Source organism: Corvus hawaiiensis, chromosome 12 (genome assembly GCF_020740725.1).
Source record: "Corvus hawaiiensis isolate bCorHaw1 chromosome 12, bCorHaw1.pri.cur, whole genome shotgun sequence".
NCBI lineage: Eukaryota > Metazoa > Chordata > Aves > Passeriformes > Corvidae > Corvus > Corvus hawaiiensis.
Genome location: NC_063224.1, coordinates 11,531,495 through 11,540,162, shown reverse-complemented (window position 1 = coordinate 11,540,162; position 8,668 = coordinate 11,531,495).

Below are 8,668 nucleotides of genomic sequence, written 5' to 3'. Positions count from 1 at the left end.
CCAAATTGTTTCATTATTCCAAGTCAAAGCCTTCATTTTTTATTAATCTGAGTCTAATGCTTTTTCTGGCATTATTTACACCAACACATCTTCTGAGCTGGTACAGTCTCCATGAAATATTTCATGGATCTGCCCCACAGCCAGACCACAGCAATGTTTTGGTCAAGTAGGAAGACTCCTTTCTGCTGCTCCCAACCCCTCCCTTGCCTTCCCAAAAACATGAGATCGCACTCACCAGTTCACAGAATGAACTGGGAAGGGAAGATGTGGCTGAGGGAAGGATAAAACTAAAATTACCAGGGTTCCATGACCCTCCTGTGTCCACCCATGCAGCAAAGGGAAGGTGTCAGCTCAGGTGTGTAACAAAGAGAACACACAAAATGCTTTTCTCACAGCAGTGTGTCCTCTTCCCTTTCAAACACTGTGGGAATTAGGAATACCAGACTTGTGCTTTACAAAGAGAAAAGGGCCAAAGGGCTGTGTTAAATAGTGATGTTACAGCATGGGAACAGGAGATTAGCTCAACCTGCCTCTTCCCTTGACATCTGCAACCATAATGATTTAAGAATCTACTGGAGAGGGCAGGGTGGGGTCGTGAAATGCAGAGCAGCTCTGAAGCATTTAAACATTTTCCACTGTTACTTCAGCCAAACACCAAATTTCTCCAGAACTGGGGCTGGTTTTCTGCAATTTCTATGGATAGCAGTTGTGCAGGCTTAAGGAATGGCTATTATGAACCAATAGTAATTTTAATACCAGAATATACATATTTTCTTATTCTAAGTATTCTACTTTTTCCATTTCTGTAGTCTTTATTTTGCTATTTAAGGATTTACAGTACACTTTATAATATAGCTACTATGATAGTAGTAGCTTACCGTACCTATTTTATATGAAGTTTTACAGAGCAGAAGCTTATTTATTTCACATTCTTTTACTTTTTTTACTTTAATATTGGGATTTGGTTTGAAAAAATTAACGATATTGTAAGCCCAAGTAGCTGACCAAGGATTACTGAGCACAGAAATATTATCATTTCAGTGCAGGAGCATAACTGAACAGGAAAAATATCTTGAAGTTTTAAAGTCTGTCTAGCACTGTAACCATGAATCCACAAGAAAATTCATATTCCTACACTCCATCTCTAGAATGCACACAGAGAAACAGTTTTTTCAGTGGTATTTTTATAAAAGAAGCTTTGCCAGTTTTCATAAAAAAGGTGTTTGTTTACCTTTCCTTTGAGTTCCACTTATTGTGATACATACACTTACTCAGTATCTGCTTTCGTTTTAATTCAATCATCCAGCAGAGCATCAGCAATATCTGGAGCCCTACTTACCTCCCTGTTTTCTCTCTGCCCAGTACTACTGTATTTCATATTTAGTTTGCTGATCATATGTTTAACCATCTGATTTACTTGAGCCTGAAAACCAGTACAAACCAGTATCTGGATTGGTGAAAGGCCAAGGCCTTGTCTAGCTCCCTCTCCCACCATTTAGGAATAGCTGCTATTTTCTTGATGGTTGGCTTTTTTTTCCTTCAACATGCCACAGACACAGAGGATCAGGGACAAGATAGAGTGCAGTTCTTGTCAGGTGTTTTATAAGGGAGTTGGATTTCCATATAAATGAAAAGTTCAAATTTTAAATTGGGAGAATTTTAAATAATAGGAGAATAATATTTGACATTGTTTTAGCTCCTTTACCCAAGGAGTTTCTCAGTCCATTCACACAATTCTCAGAGTTACACCAAAAAACAGCACCATCCACTTGGAGCATAGAAGCTGAGGAACACAACAGTCCTTGGGGAAACTTTATCTGAACAGTTAAGGGATGCAATGGAACTTCTACATGAAGAGGTGGCACTACTCTCCCTGATTGATTCAGTTATCTGTTTGCTACTTGACAATAAAAGCAGGTATTGAGTAAAGCAACTGCTGTACTTTATATCAATTACTTCTTCATTATTTAGTCTGTTCAGATATACACTGTGTAGCAGATAATATATCTTTCATTTCTATTCATAATTGCCTGCAGTATATATCAGCCTAAGTTTTCCATATATACCACAGATAACAATAAACTCGAAGTCATTGTTTATATGGTAAACTCAAGGACGTGAAACAAAAAAAATAATCAAAGCTAAAAAAAGAAGACAAATAAAGCACCAGTACTGCAAAATGAAGTGGAGTGTAAAAGCAATCAAGCAAAATAAAGGTGAAAAATAAAAGGAACATCATAACAGCACTTGAGATAAATTATGACATTTCTAAGAACAAAGAAACCAGAGGTTATTACAGGAAACAATATGACTTCTGATGCATGGATATTCTGGTGGCTGAAGAAGTAAACATACAGTAGATACTGCTTCCAGTAAATTACATTAATCATTCTGTGAAGAATGAAATCCGCAGGAAATACAGAGCACTGCAAAAATTGCACATCTGAAGATACAAAAATGACAATATCAGAAGGCTTCTGAAGAAAAATACTTCACAATCATTGAATCATTTAATTTTAAGTGGCAAGGCACAGAAGAAACATGAAGAAATATCTTTGAAAGCAAGACAACAGGTAGCAATTTCTGGCAGATAAAATCTGTCAATTACTCCATGCTTGTATAAATTACTTCTTTTTCTCAACAAAGGGGTTTTTTTAATATAAGTAAAAGCAAAACCACTTATACAGCAGTTTATATATACAAAATACTGTAAAATCCAAAATGAAGATAGATTTAGACTACCAACATGAAACTCAAGTTCTCAGACCAATCTCTGAGTCAGCGGCAGAAACTAAGAATTCAAGGACTGGTCATTTCCTCTGGCTGGTGAATTTTAGCCTTCTCCATATGGTACCATTATCTTGCAACAAAGGAAATGTAATATCTTGGTATAAAGCATTGAAAGTAATTGCAATCCAGAGCTGCAATTTCCAAGTCAATATCCTATGTCATAAAATTGGTGGGCATTTTGGACTTCTATTAATAATAAGCAACTTGAACCGGCAGGAAATGTGGGAAGACTTGAATGCTTACCCCGAAACCTGAAGGTAAGCCTGCAGTTTACCTGTGCTGAGACCCTCCTATAAACCATGCTGCTGGAACAGAAGGGAATCTAAACTAAAAAATAAGTGCATTTTTATATACCTTCTGATTTTACGCTGCATTCTTATTCTTCAGCTGGTTTCTTTTACCACCAACATCTTTAATGACAATTGACAGTTAAGGAATTTTATGATCTTGATTCCCATTTTTATAATGGACTTCTGGAGGGGAAAAAAACCATCGGTTTGGGACAACCTGACTTGCCAAAGTATGATGGTGCCTGAGTCAAGCATTCCAACATGTGATTTATGTAATGTTTTTACCAGTCAAGAGAATACTCTTCATACTTTCAGGCAAGACAGCAATTAAAGATTGCCTTCTGTGTTTAGAAACTGAAAGATTCCTGCTTTTGTGACCACTGCTGCTGACTCAGTATCTATCTCACAATTCCAATGCAGTAATTTCTGAATCACATGTCAAGAAATGACTCCCCTCCTACATTCCTGCAACTTCACGGTAACCTATCTTACAGGTGAAAATAAGTGTTAGATTACTGTCATTTTGCTTGGGATGTAGATATTAGCTATCCACAGATATCACTAGTAAAATTTAATTTTTCGTTGCTGCATCTGGATATTTCCTGAATCAACTTTCATCCTATCCTTACTTCTGATTTTATCATAAGAAAACACCTAGAAATCACCTTGTTACAGAACATCTGCAGCTCCATGCGTATCTAGAGCCTAAAACAAGGCACAAATGCATCCTTTTTATTGCTTCCATTTTTCAATGCTACTTCACTTGAGACACCCAGGGCCAAGCAAATCAATGCCACCTTCTCTGTATCAGGCTCTTTCTTTGGCTTTAGTATGATCATAATCAAGATGTTGCTATTAATTACACAAAACTATGATTAGAAACTGACATGTTTTGAAGTGCTCAAATATTTATAAAACTCTAGAGCAAAAGATAGACATGGTATTTGCCTTATGTACAGGCAGGGGAAATATGCACAGAGAACAGTCTGAGATCACTAGTGATCTGAAAAGTAATACATTTTGTTTGTCTGTATTTTCTAAAAAAACCTATTGCATTATGTTAAATACCCTGAGGGCTTAGAGTAAAACGTGACTGGAATGAATACAGAGAAGAAACTTTCTGTCTCATTAGATGATCTGAGTTTCAAAATCTGTTCTAAAAGTGTTGTAAAGTGTGTAGCATTGTAGATTAATGCACTGAATACATTTCCACAGTGCTTGATGTGTTTCATAAAAGGTCCATTTCAGAAGTGTTCTGTATTATAGGTGAACAGTCGCAGTAAATAATCTTGTTACAGAAACCTAAGCAATTTTTACAAGGCGTATTTCTAGCTGACTGAACAATTTATTCTCCAGATGTCACATTGTATTTTTCCAATATAAAATGAAACAGCGTTTTTTTTTTTTTTTAAGGCAGACTCTTTTGTTTGGATCAAAGGTACTTCCTTAAATAGAAAAATCTATTATTAAAACCCACTGTGGTATAAAATTTACACTATATGTGATTACTATATGTAATTTATCATTTATTTGATTTAGTTGGATAAAAGACCACACCAAGGTGTGAATATTGCTGAGAATAGCTGTGTACATTTTAAAAATAGGAATCATTAGTTCTCAAACCGATCATCTCTGTTGATCCTGAAGAGTGCAGGCATCTTGACTAGATCTATGTATGGTTAAAAGTGTGTCACTTCAGATGTTACTCACTAATAAACCCATATGTCACATTATAGGCCCTGGAAGATTACATGATAATGTGATATGATAAGAACTGCTTCTCTGGAAAGCAAGGGCAATTAAAAACATTTTCACTAGGCAGACATCATCAGTAGAGATAAACAAGGTAATTTTCCAGCATATATTTTCTTGCTTTGAAAAAGAAATACTTTCATAGGAAGCTCTCTCCTAGGAAAATTGACAGACTATCAGCAACCTATTTTACTGATGAAAAAAAAAAACCAGGAAAAATAATCCTATGCACTGGTGGATATCACACATTTCTATTTTCTCATCCTGTTTTCTTGATTACACAAACAGAAAATTACCATCAAAGGATGAATTTCTTTAAAATATTCCCAGTTTACTCTTCATTGTTTTTTTTATCATTCTTGTTTCCACCCACCAAGCTGCGTATTAATATAGACATATATGAGTACCAAACAGTTGAATGTACAAGTTGTTGTCTATTAATATGTAGGTGGTTACCTAAATCCAATTTCACCAAAAATTTAGGATATTGATTTTGCCAGAGAGTGGTTTGTTTGATCTGAGGCCTAACTCCCTATTCTGTATTTAGGTTTTTGAGAGATACGGACCTCACAGCTATGAATTTTAGATGGCGTGGAGCACATGGCATAGCACTGTTATGGATTATCTCCAGGGAGGGAGACTCCACACCCTCTCTGGACAATTTGTTCCAGTGCTTAGTCACTGCACAATAAAGTTCTTCTTCATAATAAAGTGGAACTTCCCCTGCAAGAGTTTGCACCTGTTGCTTCTTGTTCTATTGCTTGGCACCACCAGGAAGAGCCTGGCTCCATCCTCCTCCATCCTCAGATTAACATGGTTGCCTCTAAAATTACCCAGATAGATTTAAAACTGGGTAAATTTGTACTGCAACTTCAGTACAGCCTCTGAAGAAAGGATTCTTTGCTTATTTCACTCATAAAGTTTGGGGGTTTTTTTCCATTGTCATTTGAATTCCTATCCCTGCTTCTCATCTGGCAAGAGAGGTCAGAAAAATTGAGATAATCTATGCAATATGGAGAGGATATTCATTTGAGAATAAGAGTGTTGATCACAGTACTTTTTGCCGGCCAGTGTGTGCAAAGGCCAGTGTATAATGACAATGGTTCACTAACTCCCCAGCTTCTCATTCACTTCCAGGGTCCATTAGCAGGCTTTGGAATTTCATTCAATCCATTATTTTTGAGGCTGAATTGGGATAATTGGCCTGGTCTTTCTTCTTGCTTGAGTGCTAGAAGGTCTCTGACAGTCTTCTTATTAAGGTGATAACCTGTCAAACCCATGAATGTGCCATGATATCTCCAGTCTTTACAGACAGCCCCCTCTGCCCTACAGTGGGCTTGTATTAGAATTCCCTTTTGAAAGTCCAATGGAGATGAACGAGAAAATTATTTTAAGGCTTTTCTGTACATGGCCCTTTATGGACACTGAGGTACTGATAAGCACCATGAAAAATCCTTCCATTGCTGACAAGTTATGAGTGACTACAGAACAGCTCTTTTGACTTTTGCTTTTTACCTAAGTTCAAATGGATTTCAGTGAGTTTCCTCACCTACGACTGACCAGATTCATGATCAGATGAAAGCAAAACAGTGTCTGGTTAGGTCAGGACCTGGTTAGGTCTTCAGTATGAACATCAGCACCAGCTGTATGGCTTTGTATGGCTTATTCCCTGCAGCTGGTCCATACCATAGCTACTTATACCAGATACAGTTACTTTGGTTGGAATCCTTCTTTTTTCCAGGGATGTGCTGTTCCTGCACTGAGAACAGCACCACTAAAGGACGCCTCGGGCAGAAGAAGGTTACATGTTACATGAAAGGAAGACCTGAACCTGAGATGGAGCTTTGAAAGTCACAAAAGGTACCAGAAACAGAGAAGTTACGCAGTAATGGACCACCTAACAACACTTCCAAAAGCACAAGCCAATGAAATTAAACATTCTGATCCTTAAAATAAGCTCCCTGGGTTGTTTTTGCATGCCTTTCCTTCTTCATTGCTTTGGAAGAGGTGTGGAAAAGAAGGCAGACCTGTGATGTACTACTCAGTAGCAGATGGCATGGGAGCCAAAAAGAGCAGCATTATTCACTTGAGAGATCCAGGGACAAATATGGCGGTCTCACGTCAAAACTTTTTTCCCTTCTGTTTCCAGGTTTGGAATGCATGAAAATCAACCTGAGGCTCCCTTTCTTCCCCTTTCAGAAGCCCAAGAAAGTGTCTGGACCAGAAGGAATATGTTCCATTGCCACTGCCGCATCCCACTGGAGGAATGAATGTGCCAAGGTAGAAGATGCCATTGAGAGACTGGGAGCAAGAGGATCAGGTAAACAGAATTAGGTTTTTAAAACTCTAACACAATTAATATCTTGTCTTAAAAATTTGCAATCAGCAATTACTGAAGCACAAATCAAGACACCATAAGGTATAATGGCAAAAGCACTGAAACATACTTATCAATTAGTATTTCTGATACAATTCTTAAGGTAGTGGTGAGCTTAAAAAATAAAAGAAAGCTTCAAATTGAGGCAAATTGGAAGGGAATCCTTTCACAAAAATACTTTTAATTGGCCATCATTTCCTGTGCTTCTGTTTTCTCCAACTACAGTTGCTTGTGTCCCTGTTAACTGCCTCCTACACAGTCCAGTCTTTCTTTTCCCTCATCCTACAATGAAGCAATAACATTGTGCTCATCAACTATCCTATTACCATAGAAATGATAGCAACATCACAAATTCAGCAGTCTGATTCCTTGACAGGGTTGATTAGGAATAGAATATGAGCTGGAGAAAAGCTGAACCCTTGATTAAACACAAATAGCTCTTATAATGAACAGATAAGGGAATAAAATACATTTAAAATCAGGAGAAGGATCTTCATATTCTCCATGAGAAGTATTTTTGGCAATTTTTCTTATTTTTTGAATTGTTTGGAATTGTTTGCAGAGTTCCCTTACTTCTTTTTAAATCATGCTTATACACACAATTAGTACTCATATGTGCTCCAGAATTCACTGAAAAATCAGTGCAAGTACAGCTTGTAAAACACTAGGTACAAATTTACATTTCTTTCACAATAAATATATTTAGCATTGCAATTGCACTATAGCCAAGTATACACAACCACACAAACACAAGCAAACCTGTGGGTTTATTATTTTCAATCAGATCTACTTGAATTCAAAGGCTGTGTTGTTTAGAGGCCTTTCTGGTAAGTTCTGACTGTTCACTTAATAAAAGCACCTCCTACGAGGTGCTCTGCATCTTGCCCCAGTCCCAGAACACTACTTTTCCCTACACCCAATGAGGACCTTGGCTCAGCAGGACACTGACCATTTCCTCTCCCACTGCTTCAATACCTTAATGAATGACTCAAAGCTAGATACTTTATTGTCTCCTGAATCAAGACCAGTATTGAGCCCACAGCCATTAAAGCTGGAAAAGGACTATTTTTATCATTCAAACCATTCATCCCAAAAGAAGAAATACCATATATGAAAATAGAAGTGTTCTAACAGTTCATTTTTCAAGAGACTGTCTTTTCGAGTTCTCACACAAAATGTAAGTGCTAAATCCTCAATTCATATTTTACTGGAGACTTGACAACTCCGATTGCAACCAGTTTATTTTACCAGTAACTGTGTACAGTAGGGTGTGCATACCCATTCCAGGCCATCTTTATTCTCAGGCCTGCTGCAGTGTTTCTTCTACTTCAGACTATTTAGTCAATGCCATTAATCAAAATCCTATAGCAGAAAATGCATGCATAAGTCCTACACATTTATTGCCATGGCAACAATTCAGGCTCTTGTTCATATGTCAAGCTACATCAGTGGAGATAAA